The following is a 16,517-nucleotide window of genomic DNA, read 5'->3' on the forward strand; positions in this document are numbered from 1 at the left end:
GGAGCATGGGAAAACCCATCTTGTTGGCTGAGGGCGCTTGATATACCTTCGATATATGTTTTTTGAGGTCTATTGTTTGCTGTTTTAGACTGTTTGTTTTGCCAACCTCGTCTGTAATGTTGCATTCTTAGTGTTTGGCTGGTGTTTGGTGTTTGGTTGCTACTGTGTTTGTATGTTTCCATCTTTTGCAGCCTCTGTTCTGGGATCCGGACGCCTATAAGTCCAGAAGGTTTCAAGTCCTTTTTAAAACCTATGGTTTGCTGCCAGTAGTCCAGTCTATTCTTCGTTGGCAGCCCTTTGTTGTAAAGGGTTTCGGGGCCCCTTCAAAACCTATTTATCCTAATCAAAAACAATGAAATGCAAGTCCTTTCCATTTACCCACATCTATGAGTGGAACAATCATTCTTCATCTTCATGGGGCAATATTTTAGTAGTGGCAACTGTGGCATAAGGGTCGGCCTTAATGACCTGTTCACCATCCTTTTGCTCAAAAGGGTCTATTGGCAATAATTCAGGTTCAGCCTCCTCTTCATGTGTCTCTATCATAAGGGGTTTGACAGATCGACAGTCCTTGGTATCTTGTGTCTTTTTGGCACCCCTTTTTGCTATTGATAGGCTTGGGAAAGATTCCTTGGCTATTTGTGTCCCTGCAAACTTGCTGCTACCTTTGCCCTTTGATCTACTATTTGCAAATAGTCCTTTTTTGCTTTTTTAAAAAAAAAATTTCAACCCGTGTTGCATATTTGAAAGCAGTCACTAATGTCTCAATGTTCAGAAAGTTCTTCTCAGTCTAGATACATCGATGGAGCCCGCTGCATTGTTTCAAAACTTGATGTTTTCGAATCTTGGATGCCAAGATTTGTTGACAGTGCGTAGAATGCATTTGTATAATGTTGAAAAGATCGATCCTTTTTTAGATGAAGTAGCAACTGCCATTGCACATGTTTTTGTTCATAGTATCCTCTAGGAAACACTCTTCTTTGATATGGTCCACAAAGTTGCCCCATGTGGGCTTATCATTGAAGGCTGCTTCAAATTCTTGATCATTAGGTGTTTCTTTGGAAGAGGGCTTAGTTTCCCATGTTTGTTTTACACAACTCTTGGCTTTGAGGAGAGCAAATGTTATTTTTTCAGTGTTTGAAAAACGATTCACAGAGAAATATCTTTCCAATTAACTAATCATTAACAACATCTGCATCAATTTTCCCTTCAAAAGTTGGGATATCGAAATTCACCTGAAACTTGAATGGAGTATGACCTCCAAATGGTAGGTTTGTTTTGTTTATTCATGGACTACCTTGGTTTCGTTGTAGCATTCGAGAGAACTTGCTCATCATCTCCTCACATTGTTTTCTCAATGCTTCTTCAACCAGCACCTTGAAAGGGTCATCTGATCACTCACTTCCTTCTCTAGACATTTGTGATTGTGTGTCTCAAAGGAAGGTGGTTTGATGGATGTCTTGTTTTCTGCTCAAGCCTTTGATATCTTGACCATGTGCGATGGGACATACAGGAGCGAACCGTTCTGATACCACTGATTGGAGTCAAGAATTCAGAGGACAATACCTGGCATACAACCTGCAGTATTGTAAAAGTTCAAACAAAGAACATAGGACAACAAACCTGAAATGAGGTGTATGTTTTTGCAATTGCAAAATAATTCTCATTATCTTCCAATTCGAAAGTTTATGCAATCGTGTAGAATAACAACAGTCACACATCCTTTGCAATTTGAAATGAACAACTGGATGTAGAAAAATAACCAACAAAACTGAAAATTTCAATAAACGTTTATTTTGGTACCCCAACTTGGTGAGGTCATAACTTTTAGCCCATTGGGCGAAAAATTTGGACTTTTTAACATCGTTGGAAAGATCTCCGAGAGCTCTAGTTTCAGTTCTTTGGAAAGAATGCCTTTGGCAATCCATTTCAAGGGATCGACGAGAGTCTCAAGGCCAAATTCTGCTCCAAAGGCTTTTGAAAATGCAATTTACTGAATTGTAGAATATACTGAAAAAATATATTTTTGCTATTTTCCATTGTTAGCTCTAGACATGCCACCCAAATGCTCACATGGAGCAGTCATGGAGCAAAATAACTTATTAAAATCACATACATGTAGATTATGTTAGTGGGGAAATATAAATTTAATGGAACTTAGATTTTATCTCACTAGAAGACAATTCATCACAACATTAATTAATGTCACAACTCAAGCAGAAGTATTTCATTCTTAGAAACATTGAGGACAATTTGCAAGGGGGAATGGAACACACAAGGCAATATACTGCTAAATGAGGCCTACTATTCCATACATGAAGATTATCTGCACCCAAAAAGATTTGTTCCTTAATTGTACTTGTTAAGGGAATCAACGCATACCTTGCTTCTTCATTCTCTAACCCTAGGATTCATCTATAATCAATTTTTGAGGCCCAATGAAAACTCGCACACGTCCTTTATCCATACAACCATTGAGCTGATTAAAAGTAAAACTATAGTAATCTTGTTCAGGGAAAACCACTCCCATCCCCATTATACTATTTCACATTTGGCCATAATATGTTCTTAGAACATCTTTTACAAATAGAACTTTCCATGGATGCCTCTCCCCACCCTAAAATGGTCTGCAGTAACCCAAAATCACTGCTTGTGGTCTGTGGTACCACCAAAACCAATATCTACATTACCAGGCCCAACACAGTGCTCCAATGAATAATTTACCAACAATTCCTTCGGTCAAGAATTTTAGGAAGCTTGAAAATTGTGTAGCTAACACCATTGGATTTGTCTTGTTCTCAGCTACCTATGGTCAAGGCTTCAAACCATACCAGCAAAATATTTCTTGGGAATAAATTGGCAAACCAAATAATAGGGATTTTTACAATTAATTAGGAAAAAACTGGGTTAGGGTTAGCAAATAAATTGCTGTAAAAATTAGAAAAGAACCCTAATCTTAACCCAGAATCTGTTTTCTTGAGCAAAACTTGCGATTTCTGGTCAAAAAATTGGTTTGAGTAATTTTGTGGATAAAATTGTGATTTTTCAAAAAATTCCAATGGGCAGAGAAATCATGTATCAAAATTAACTACAATTTATTAAAGATTCTTGCTTCTATGATCTAAACCTAAGTTACTGATTCAGGTATGGGTACGGTATGGAATTGTGGAATCGGCAAATTTTTTTTTTCCTTGGGTACGGGTACGGGTACGGGTATGGGCACACACACATATGTATATATTTGTTCAAATATCAAAATTATAAAATATAAAGTTATAAACTATTAGTACCATTATTACAATCATAGATGGAACACTTGTAGAGTACTCGGTGAGTTTTTTGAAACTCGCTGAGTAATCGCCGAGTTATTTGCAAAAACTCGCCTAGACTAAAAAAAGAGGCCCAAACATGTAAAAAATTATCAATTTTTGTTTTTTGAGGTCAGTTTCATTCTCCTCATCAGAATATATACATGAAATATAACATTTAAGTATAAGTGGCATTTCAATATGTCTTTTTCCTGTCTTTTTCCTTTCTTATACTTTAAGTTATATTTCATGTATATATTGGCAGGATGTTTGAGAGTGGTTTCAGATCTCTAGGAGTTATAATGCAAATTCTAGGTTTTAGAAGATCTTTTAATATTTCAGACTTAATCAGATTTTAGTAATCATTATGCTCCTATCAACATTCTCTCGCTCTCTCTATCTCACTAACTTTATCTGCCTCGAATTTTAGACCTATCTATCTCCCTATCACTCTTCCTCTATCCCCCTCTCTACCACACTCCATTTCACTATCTCCTCTCTCCCCCAATATCTAGACCTATCTCTCTACCCCTCTTTTTCTCACCCTCAGACCCTGGCGAGGGGTGCTACTCTCAACCTAATTTTAATATGCAGATGCTTGGTGGCAAAGTTGGGGTGGAAATACCCCAAATCTCAAAAAATTTGCCTTCAGAATCTTATGTTAACCTTGTAGTTCTCATCTAGTTGTGAGCACAATTAGAGCTTGTTTGAAGCCATCGACATGAAGAAGAGGAGCAAGTAGCTCAAAAACGCCTCAATGACCTTGTCTTTGTGCAATATAATCTTCAATTGTGCGTAAGGTAGAGGAAGTAGCAGGTGGTCCACTTGACTTGGATGATATAGATCCTTACAGTGATTGGACATCACAGGAGCAACCTCCATTGTTTTCCGAGGATGACATCACTGATTTGGAGAGGCAGCTATGGAGGAGGAGGGGGGTGGATTTGGTTTCACGTTGGATGACATTGAGGAGGAAGAGGATGAGGATGAGGAGTCATTGCCAGTGCCACAAGCAGGTGGAGACATAGCTTCATCCAGGATGGAGGATGAGCCAGCCATACCGAGCGAGGAGGCACAGTCACGCCCACTGCAGACTTCTAGGACTAGACCCTCTAGTTTTACCTCTCCCATAGTTTTTGCTAGAGCTGGGAAGAGGAAGTTGTACTTGTAATTTGTAATGATGTATTTACTTTTGGTTTTACAAAAACTATTTACTATTTTGCTTCCAGGCTTCCAACCATCAGCATTCCTCATGAGGATGTGATTTTGTAGACACTTTGCATTTATATATATCTAGAATCAGCTTGTTTCTTTTGTGTTATCATTTATTGACTCATTGGATGCATCTTCTAATTAAATTTTGCAAAAAAATGCATTTTTTATTAAATTTAAGCGTGTTTTTAAGTTGCCGAGTTTTTGCCGAGCTTTTTTCCTAGGGGCTTGGCGAGTTGATTACAATGATGCAATCCATACAATGTAACTTTCCCATACATAAATGATAAATCCATAATTGCCAATAAATATTCATATATCGTAAATGTGATATTCATAATTTGCAAAAATGATAATATTCAAGTTTCAAAATGTCATGGCACAATGAAAATTCAAACTACAAGCCATCGATGGGATTTAATCTCCATATTCATCTTCATTTGAAGCATCCAACCCAACCCCAAGGTCATCATTTGGTTCAAATTTAGCATCAATTGAACCACTATCCATTGGAATGCCACTCCCACTAGCTATGTCTCCCTCAAGTTCCATAGCTGCCTCATCTATAGAGACTTGGGCAAGTTGTGCAACTGTAACATCTAAATCAGCACACTCAAGGGCTAGATCTCAATTCCTTGTTGCACCCGCATTATATTCAAGTTTCTTATGTGACAACAAACGAAGGTTGGAGTGTATGTAGACCAAATCCTCTGCTTTCTTTGCACCCAAACGATTATGTTTGACTGAGTGGATGAAGGAGTATGCACTCCAATTCCGCTCAGCTGAAGAAGAACTTGCAACCTGTTAAAAGTTAAAATACAATTAAAAATCTATAAATTATAAAATAAAAATATAATAGCATCAAAGGGAATTGGAAAACTATAAAAATAAAAATAAAAAGATAATAGCATCAAATGGAATTGCACTATAAAATTTTGGCGTCAAAGCAAATGCTAAGAGATGTAAGGGGGTGGTCATCTTGTTCCAATGGTCAACAACAATTTGTTGCACAACTTTGAAAAATGTTTCCATTGGGTCATTTTGTTTTTGTGATGTCCCCATCTAAACCTGATAATGCCCGCTCTTAAATATGATTTAATAATAAATAATAATACAATTAAAATATAAAACTATATATTTATAACCAAATAAGTGAATAGAATGAACTAAATAAAATCTTAATAATAATAATAAACAAGATTTAATATATAATTTATATTTACTAAATATTAAATATTAATATTAATTTCGTATTCATCAAATAATAATATAAATTTTGCAATATTGACAAAATAACAAAGTAATTAGAAAACAAATATAGTAATAAATAAAATTCAGAAAAACAACTATTCAATAAAAACAATATAAAATAGAATAGCAATCATCCTAATCAATAAATAAAGTTAAGTAAACTGCTGGTGTCAGAGTTTGTCCCCTCACAAAAGACAGTGATATTCAGTAATATAATCAAAACTAATCATCACTTAGCACCGATTGAAGGGAGACATCAAAAGAATACTGATAAGTACTTTATCAAACCCATTGGCTAGTTAATCAAATACTTGATTATATTAATCAAGTAACTACTATTTACAAATGATCATGAAAGAGTTCGACTAGTCATATATAATAATCATACTGATAGCAATCGATGATTATCTGGTAATTAAAGAAGTTATTAGATAGCGTTTTATCAACAGTGATCACTATAATTAATACAGAAACTCATGAAGATCTCTTAGGTATTGATCATACACAGTGATGGACGAAGATTAGTAGGTTACAATTCAAAGATATGATATGGCAGATGGATAGAGATGGCTAATCAATAATGTCAATGATCCTACCAATCTTAAATGGTTAAGGAGGTGCAGTTTGAGAACATAAATAGATTCAGATTAACATCTAGCATCACTAGTTATAAGACTACGATTATAACAAACACCGCTAAGGATAAGGTGATAACAAGGATCAATTAGACAACGGCCATAATGGAAGACTAATTGAGTAGTCATGAAGAGGTACGATATTAAGAAATATTAATTAATTCTTGACAAAGGATACGTCTACTCCTGATAAGATACAACCTTTCGATACCCAAGGATATTTAATGGGGGAATTGGTGTCTCTTTCATAGATAGATAATATATTGGATGGTTTTATATACGATTTCCTATCACAGTTTGAAGAACCGAGAGAAGGAATAGAATCATCACAAGATCATACGAAGAAGATGATTATCTTATGCAGTTGGTATGAAAAGTAGTGAGATGCAGATTTGAATGAGAACTGCATTGGATATGATTTCAAAGGCAGCCATTATGAGATTGTTCTTTGCACTGTAGCCTTGTCAGTATAACATCAGAATGCTGCAAGATTATAATTCTCCATCTGAAATAGCAACCATATCTCTTTAAGCGATATTACTATATTAGACATTGCATGTACTAAAGTATAATATCTGAAACAGCAATACTGCAGTGAGTGATGACAGTGTCATACCTTACATTTAATATATTAAGGGATTGAATCAAAGATAATACTTCAGTCATAGTGAACTGTTGATGTGTTTTTCATGCACATGCGAACACAGAATAAAATACCAAGGTTTATCCTCTCTTGAACAAAGTTTCCCCGAATGCTGAAGATTTCGCCCAAGGATCAATCGAGGCAACTCCAAGGTTCTGGTATGCAGGGTCTCTACGTGTGGATAAGCTCTTTTGGTAGGATGTGATTTTGCTGGAATCGCAAGGGGACTTACATTCGACTGCCTGAGCGTTTAATTTGCTGGAACTTGAATCTTATCTACTGGCTGGAAGATAAAGAAATATCAAAAGATATAGGGTTTGAAGAATGTAATCTAAGACCTAGAATGCAAGAAGATGGATGAACGACTAGGTGGAGTCCTACTGGACTGGGTCTCACCATTAGGTTGAACAATCCGACACCAACTCAGTGTGATCTTCTAAGGGAATTTTGAAGATGTTCAAATTGTTACACCATCAGACACTGATCACCATTCAAGTTAATGCATGAACAATAGACGCGTAACGATTCGAGTTTAAGCTTATTTTATGCCAGTTGACCACGCAGGGCGCCCTTACAATCAACAAGAGGCTAGTGGTTTGGACTAGGCGGATTCCACGCAAGTGCATTCAATAACTTCCTTCATTCAATCTAATTAACCATCATCTCCAATGAAGATTCAACAAGAGACCATGCATATTGCAAAGAAACGACACATTTCACTATAACTTCAATGAAAATGGAGTTCATCTACAATCAAGGCAACAATTTCTTGCCTTTTCTTACTAATCTACTCTAATTGCTATTCTATTCACTATTCTAGCTACTAACTCCTAGCTATTAACCTCTATTAACCAACTATTAACCTTTACAAATGAAGAGCCAGAGCTTTATATAGGGAGCTCTTTTCAATTCAATGGCTCAGATTGATTTAGAATCAATGGCTAGGATTACAAGATGAAAACCCTAATTAGGGTTTGTTACAACAAACTCCTTTAGCCAATGAGAAAATTACATTCAATGCTTGAGAACCAATAGGAAGTAGGGGTAGGTGCCTTGAAGTTTGTGTCATCACTGGTGAGTCAGGTACATTGAATCTGGACATGCTGAGGTGGAGGAACAGTGACTGGGATGCCACCTTGTTTGGTACTTGCTTGTATCTCTTGATATTCGATGAGAAGCTTAACTTTGATTAACTCTTCTGAAACTATCTGCCTCTTCAACACACCCTTGCACTGGCCTTGGTTGATCTTCCTTTGTCCTTGATGTACTAGATGAATGATGTATCTCACCTTGGCTCACCTGTGTTTGATGAAGCCCCTTCACGGTCGAGTCACTCCTCCTCTAGTAGCTTACTTCGCCTTGAAATGTTTATAAGATCTTTCTTCTGATATCATGCGGTTTCTCCATATGGCAAAATGAGGTCCTTGAGGATAGCCTGGTCTATTACGTGCAACTCCTTGAACTCTTGAAGTCCTCCAACTTTGAAGCACCTTGAGTCCTCTCTCACGCATTTGAAGTGTCTTTGATGATGATGGAACTTGAATAGGTCGCCGTTGTCTGTTCTTCCTTCTAGCCCGGTCTTGTTGATTTGCAAAACAAACCAAAAGATGATAAAGTTCACAAAATATATTAATCCTAATATGGCATTTCTTACCTTAAATCATCAACACAAAGGCATTTGAATCAATTTCCCTTGAAGCTAGGAGGAAAAGACACACTTAGAAGAAATTCGCTTCTGTACCTTAGAGAGGGTCAGGAGCGAATTTGACATTTGTGTTCAAATTCATCAAGTTTACTCATTTCTACTAGCTCAAACCATGATTATAGGTCCTTAAGGCTTGGATGAGGTCATTCTTCCTTATGCAAAGTTCTTGAACCAAGGATTCTACCCAAACTGGAGGTGAGATGTAGATTTTGAAAGAATTCGCTCCTGTACCTTTGGAAGGGTTAGGAGCAAATTTGATCCTCTAAGCTCAATTCATACTCCTTTTCACTTAGCCTTGTCTTAGACTTGACCTTTCAATCCCTCTCTCCTGAAGACATCATTGATTTGACCCCCAAAAGGGCCTAAAAGAAGGATTTCGCTTTGGACCTTGGCCAAGGACAAGACCTATAATGAAATTCACTCTGGACCCTTTGGAAGGGTCAGGGGTGAAATTGGCATTTTTGGATAAATTCTTCACATTTTGTGACCACAACTCACTCAAATGCATTCCTAAGGATGCTTCCAAGTTCAATCCACCTCAATCAACGCTAGGCTTGACACAAAATTGGGAGCAAAAGAGGTTTCAAGAAAATTCGCTCTGGACCCTTTAGAAGGGTCAGGAGCGAAATTTGTGATTTAGCCTCAATTCTATCATTTCCTTTGCTCCGAATCACTTCTCAAGGCAAGACTTAACAATTCTCTCCCAACAATGCCTTAGGAATCAAGATCTTGATCTCAACAAGGAGCAAAATATAGTTTTTAGGAAATTTCGCTCTGGACCCTTTGGAAGGGTTAGGAGCGAAAATTGACATGTTAGTCTCTGTCAGGATTCATATATAGAATATAACATTTAAGTATAAGTGGAAATGTCACTTATACTTTAAGTTATATTCCATATATATTGTCAGGATGTTTGAGAGTGGTTTCGGACCTCCAGGAGTTATAATGCAAAATCTAGTTTTTGGAGGGTTCTTCAATTTTCCAGACTTAGTCAAATTTCAGGATTAGGATGACATTCCAGAAGTCAAATTTCAGGATCAGGATGACATTCCAGATTTAGCCAAATTTCAGGACATTTGAGGATTAGGATGACATTCTAGACTCCTTAAGGCGAATTCGCTCTGTCCTTGATGTAAGGGATGGGACTTAGGAGGACATTATGCATTCAACTAAGGTTTGATTTAGCAACTTGAAGTGTGACTAGATAGTACACAAAAAAACATCCTAGGAATGATCTAAATAACCCCTAATCACTCAATTGATCTGACCTCTTGAGGAGATCCACCTGACTCAATCCCTCCAATGCAAAGGCTAAGACACTAAAACGACTAACAACAAAACCAAAAGGGCTAACCCCAGAAAGCAAAAAGTGGGGGTCCCCATTTGCAATGGGGCGATGTGCGAATACGTCACAACATGAACCTAAATAAGTGCGTGGCATATTCCCCATTGTCTAAATCATGATAAGTTCTAATTCCCCAAATTAGTTTTAGATTCTTAAGTCAAATATTATTGTCTTCAAAATTAATATAATTATAATTATTGATTACAATTCTCACTTTATTTTAAAAATTGATGTCTCAGGGCAAAATCAAGACAAATCCCTAAATTTCAATCCATGGCATCATAAATTTCACCCAAACATGGGTGACCAGTATTAGCATACCTAATCATGCTCATGATGGGCTCAGAGAAATTCAAAACATATTCCACATTATCCCACCATTTCTCATTTAGGATCAATGCTCTTACTTTTTGATTTCTTTCTATGTTGGATTGCTTCCATACACTCCACAAGATGTTAATGACCATAGAACTCAAGACCTCTCGCACCTTCACAAGTTGTCTTAAGACAAGCGTGTGAGATGCAAACCGTGTTTCACCAACCTAACATGACAAAAAAATACACATCATATATCAATTATAAAAAATAAAAACTAAAAAAATTAAAAATAAAATTTAAATTAGGAATTACCTTCAACAACTCCTACTTGGAGAAGGTCCTATAAATGTCTTGTGACATATGATGATTAGTCACAAACATTTGAATCTCCTCACCCTCCACGTAGGTTTGTTTCACCCAATCAATTTGTGTGCCAATCTTTTGCATGATTAAATTGAGCGAGTGGACTGCACATGGTGTCCAAAAGATGTGACCATATGTAGCCTCCAGTAGTCCCAATTGCCCTACAATTTTTAGCATTGTCTGTTATGACTTGGACAACATTTTCAGGCCCCGCCATGTCAATGGATTCTATGAGGATATTGGCAATGAAACTTGCATCTTTCACTTGCCCCTTTAGGGCACACTGCCAATATGGCCTATTTTTAAAATCTTTCCATCCATTTGAAATGATGGACACACCTGTTTCTGGCCATGTTTCTTTGGTGACTTTCAATTGTGTCTTGTTGACGTGTTTTTTATGACAGCGTCGAACACAGAATAAAGTTGCCAACGGTCACCTTACCCTCTCTTGAACAAAGTGCGATTGCATGCTAAGATTGCAAGAAGTTCAAACAATCGACTCCAAGGTTCCTTTATGCTACGGACGTGACTCAGTTGGTTGATGTGATTGCTGGTAATCCAAGGGGCCTTACGTTTGCATCATTCTTTCACTTCTTTGTTGTGGTTGGAACTCCATCATCGGATATGGCAATTCTGCGATGCTGCTGTTTCGAATGGACTAAAATGAACTGAAAGGAAAAGGGAAAGGGTTTAGAAGGATCTAAATCTACTCCTAAGGGTAGTGATAACAATGAATAGTGCTTTGGTGGACAAATTCCAAATAAACCAAGCTCTGCTTCGCCAAGATCAACTACAACTCCGCAAGAACCGGTGCAATCTTCGGGGAATGCTAGAGGATTTTCAAATTGAGAAAGTACATTTGAATACCCAAAAAACGGTGCAATCCAAACGACCATCTACAATCGAGCTTAGCACAAATTTAGGGGGTTCAAGCTAACTTTACATTGCAACTTACAATCAGCAAGATGCAAAAAGTATGAACCATGGAAATTCATCAAACACCATTACATTCTCCATTGAAATCAAAGCACTATACTACTACTACTCTGAGTGAGGAAGGTGAAACCATGCAAGTCTTGAAAAAATAACTTAAGTGGACACCATTAGTATTATTATCTCGAAACTTGTTGCAAGAATTTCATACAAAGCTCCCTTCTTTTTACAAATGAGGGGGTCACCCCTTTATATAGGCCTCAAGCCATGATTACATGCAAAACCCTAATTAGGGTTTTCTCTAAAAATTCTCCACTCAAGATGCAACAAGGAGGGAATCTCCAATTAATAACCCATCATGCCCATATACAATTAATTCCATCCCATTACAATTAATTACATTCCAGAAGTGACCACTATGCAATGAATGTACCCTCATGCAAAAATCGCTCGTGATGCCATAAATGCACCATCTTCTGAATGTGACAGCTGCATGCAAAAGGAATATGTCATAATGCCATAAATGTGACGGCTACATGCAAAGAGATGCTTCATTAATTCAGCATCCGTTGACTCGGCTACTACTTGGCGAGAAAAAAACCCTGGAGAGAGAAAACTTCAAGAGAAGAATTTGATCCATGAAGAGTTTTCTTGAAGTTTCTCAAACTTTCCTTGCTCTGGAGGAGATTTCCAACACTTTTCAACTACCTCCTATTTTTTAGGAACTTTCCTAAAATTTAGGACCCGGGTCTAGGAGAGAGAGAATTCTCTCATGATTCCAAATCTGCAAGGATTTTCGGATTCTGATAAGATTTGGTGTCCAAAAATGGAAATTTCAAAATATTTCCTGAGGGGATTTCCGCTTTTCCATTCCTCCTTGACCCTTGGATTTTCATGCCTTAGACAATTTCCTCAGTTTTCCGGCTTGGGTGTGGAATTCACTTTGGTGAAGGAGTTTCATTATTTCCATGCCTTAGAAAATTTTCAACTTCCTGACTGGGTATGGGATTTTGACTTTGATAGAGGAAATTCATCCTTTCCATGCTCTTCCTTGACTTAGCCATTTCAACATTCTTCTCTTGGGTGCAATTTTCCTTTGGTCGAGGAATTCAATAACCTCCAAATTTTCCTTACTACTTGACTTTGGGCGCCCTCCACAGGGCTAGGGCAGAGTTTCACCATGGAGGAGGAATTCACAACCTTTTCTTTCCTCATGACACCTCAATTTTGGCGCCTTCCTCAGGATTTGGGCGGAAATTCAACATGGAGGAGGATTTCATCATTTTGTCCATTGTCCATGAGCATACTACTTTAGCGCCCTCCTTTGTTCCTAGGCGACATTTTGACTTGGCCAAGGAATTCATGATTTTCAAAGTTTTCCATGAGTCATCCATTTTAGCGCCCTCTCTCATGTCTGGGCGCTATTTCTCTTTGTGGAAGGAATTCCATTCCTTGTCCGTCTTCCCTGAGCATTCCATTTTGGTGCCCCTCCTTGGTGCTAGGGTGCATTTTGCTCTTGGTCATGGAATTCATACTTTTTCCATCTCTCCATGCATACCCTACTTTGGCACCATGCAAATGTCTTGGGCGGATTTTGCTCTTGGTCATGGAATTCATACTTTTTCCTTCCCTCCTTGAGCACTCCACTTTGGCACCCTCCCTTGGTGCAAGGGCGGAATTTTGACTATGTGGAGGAATTCACAACTTTTTTGTGAATCCTTGAGACCTTTTTAGCGCCCAAGTCCACAGTTGGGCAGAATTTCACCACTGTGGAGGATTCATGAATTTCTAAACATTTCCTGACCTGCCTCATCTAGCGCCCAATCATTTCCTTGGGCGGAATTCTTCATGCATGGAGGATTTTGATGCTTTTCACAAGTTCCAGGCTCTTCGTCAGGATATATTTATGAAATATAACATTTAAGTATAAGTTTTCTTATACTTTAAGTTATATTTCATATATATTGTCAGGATGTTTGAGAGTGGTTTCAGGTCCATAGGAATCATAATGCAAATTCTGGATTTTGGAAGATCTTTCAAGTTTTTAGACTTAGTCAAATTTCAGGCCATTTTCGGATTAGGATGACATTGGTGGATTGATGTGAATTTTTGGACTTGGATGATTTTGCATGCTTTCCTCTTCTGGAATAGGAGTTCCAAACTTAAACCATTTTTTGATCCAACTTGTCTGCCTTCTGACTCTTCCGGATTTAGAAATGGTCTTCAGGAACGTTCAGTCTTCAGCGTCTTCAGAGATATTCAACTTTTAGTGTTTTCCTATGAAGATCCTGCCAAAAATAGATTTTCCAAAATAGTAAGTGTTTCAAAATGTCAAGGTTTGGGCAAAATAGGTCAGAAAAGTACTTACTAAAAATAGAACTTATGGCAAAATTAGACCAATCTGAGACTCAGTAAAATCCCTAAAAAATAGGAACTTTCTAAAAATAGAAAGTTGCTCTGTTTTGGCTCAAATTTTATTGGGAGGTTCCTTTAAGGGTCCTGATTCCAGTTGTATGCTTAGTTTTCCAAAACCCTAACAAAAACCCCTAAAATCTAGGACTAAAGGCTGAAACCCTAAAAAAGACAAAACAGGCCCTAGACTTCATCAAATTCGCTCAAACGAAAAGCAGATTTAATCAATATGACCCCAAACACTTGCAAAGAAGAGAGACTGACGAGACTGCTGTGAAAAGACCCCAAAAACAAAGCCAAAAGACCGGAAGGGCCGAAAAAGTAGGGGGTCTCCATTTGCAATGGGGCGATGTGTGAAAACGTCACAACATGTCTCTACAAAAAGCTTTCTCCTTTGCCAATATGGTGGTCCCTAGACAAACATAATCATAAGGTGTATTGCAAAGGGTATGCACCATGTCCCGAAAGTAAGGTGATCTAACAATGTTGAAAGGAAGCCCATCACCATAAATGCAATGCCTAATGCTTTGATCTGCAATCTGTCTCATTTCATTTTTGAAGGCAGTATCCAATGGGCCTCTTTTCCGTGAAACCACAATATTCTCTAGTGCAGAAGGTGGTGGTATTGACATGAAAGGATGTGGGCCAGCTGGTCTTATGGAGCCACTGCTACTATCAAGTCTCTTCGAGCTTGACTGGCAAGAGGATGATTTGTCTTTGCTTTGCCACTTCTCCTATCAGCTTCCTCTTGTTCTCTAATATATTCCAAAACTAGAGCTTTTGGCAGCTCGTTGCCATCTGATCCCAAACAAAATTTTATTCCACATCCAAGGAGAAGCAAAGGTGACCTTTCACTCGATAGTATGAGCTGGTATACTCAGTGCCACAATGGTTACACTACGAAAGAAAACTCCCACCACTAGACATTTGCTTGATCATTGTTGTATAATGCCAAAGTGGTGAATCAACATCAATTTTAAAGGGGTTATGGGATAGTGTCCTCCTGGTATTTGACAATTAAGTTTTGACACGGTTCATACATAGAATGTGAAGAGTCACCCATGGAAGAGCAAGCATTTCATCTTTTATAACTGTTAATAATTGGATGATTAAATGCATCGTTGAAAAACTTTGCAAGTACTTGTGTCCAGAAGCCAAACAAGTACTTGCAGGTTTACAGGTCATGAGTTGTTGAAAAAACTTTCCACAATTTTTTGTGGAAACTCACTTTTCTTGCTGAAAAAATTGCCAGTCCCTGCAACTCATGAAAAACCTGGATGGTAATTTTTTTTTTTTGTAAAGTTAATTACAGAATTACATGACCAAAGTTCATAGCAAATCTGGGGCTCAAATTTTGTGTCCATAGTGAACCTGCTGTAAAATCAAAAGGCCTCTGAAATTGAAAGGTCTCTGCAAAATCCAAAAGTCTCTGGACATGGCACTATAATTGAAATTTATAAGAGAGGAGGAACTCGTTGAGGGGTAGTCACTGAGGATGCAACAACTGAGTGCTACTGTGGAAGAACCTTTGCTCTTAACAGCACTCAGAACCTGTGTATCAGAAAACAAGCGACTTTTGTTTGTATCCTGTTTCTTTAGTTTAATGTTAGCCCTGAATCCTATGGCTTATTATATTAATATATGATCTGAACAGCATATGTATGAATACAATCTGAAGATATTTCTAAATCCCTGTTTAGGCATAGTTTACTGTTCAGGTATTTCTTTCAATCAGATTTTTTGAAATTCTTGTTTAATACATCCAAAGATATTAATACCATATTTCTTTGCTTTTTCTAAAAGCGTAGTCTCATGTTTCTAAAGGATTTGATATTTGCAATGATATGTATTAGTATACTTTATAACTACATTTTGTTAATAGTATAATGAATAATCAAACCACCCTTTATGCTATTCTCTCTTCGTAACCTCGGCTGTCACTTATTATTTGTAATTTTTGATGATATTGAAAATTGAAGTTCATATGTTTTTAAATATTGAACTCTTTTAGGTCTATGATGTGTATTGAACACCAATTTTGATCTATGTATGGAAGAAATCAGTGATATGTTCCATAAATTTAGTGATTTGCATGTTTTTGAATGTCATTTAAAAAAAAATTATGTATTTTTAGATGTTTGATAGATTTGCCAAGTTTTCCTACAAGTTTTTGCTAAGTCCTGTGTTTTTTGATTTTTTGGGTTGGCTGAATAATTGCAGTCTGAGTTTTTCAACTATGTTGTATGTACATATATATGTGTAGATAGAAAGCAAGAGATGGACAAATATGTATACCAGTTAATAAAATAATTATTGTAGTTCTATATTTCCAAATTCCTATGCTTCATTTGTAAAAGTCATTCCTATTTTCTGAATTCTTGTTTAACATTTG

At 37.2% G+C, this 16,517-nt stretch overlaps 1 protein-coding gene across 6 annotated transcripts in view; it reads left to right on the forward strand.

The window, feature by feature from the left end:
* Positions 1-16,517, forward strand: part of LOC131078897 (pentatricopeptide repeat-containing protein At1g63330) — a 68,726-nt gene that overhangs the window by 30,969 nt on the left and 21,240 nt on the right. The gene's annotated exons all lie outside the window — the stretch shown is intronic.

The sequence above is a fragment of the Cryptomeria japonica genome, chromosome 2, assembly GCF_030272615.1.
Source record: "Cryptomeria japonica chromosome 2, Sugi_1.0, whole genome shotgun sequence".
NCBI classification, from domain to species: Eukaryota; Viridiplantae; Streptophyta; class Pinopsida; order Cupressales; family Cupressaceae; genus Cryptomeria; species Cryptomeria japonica.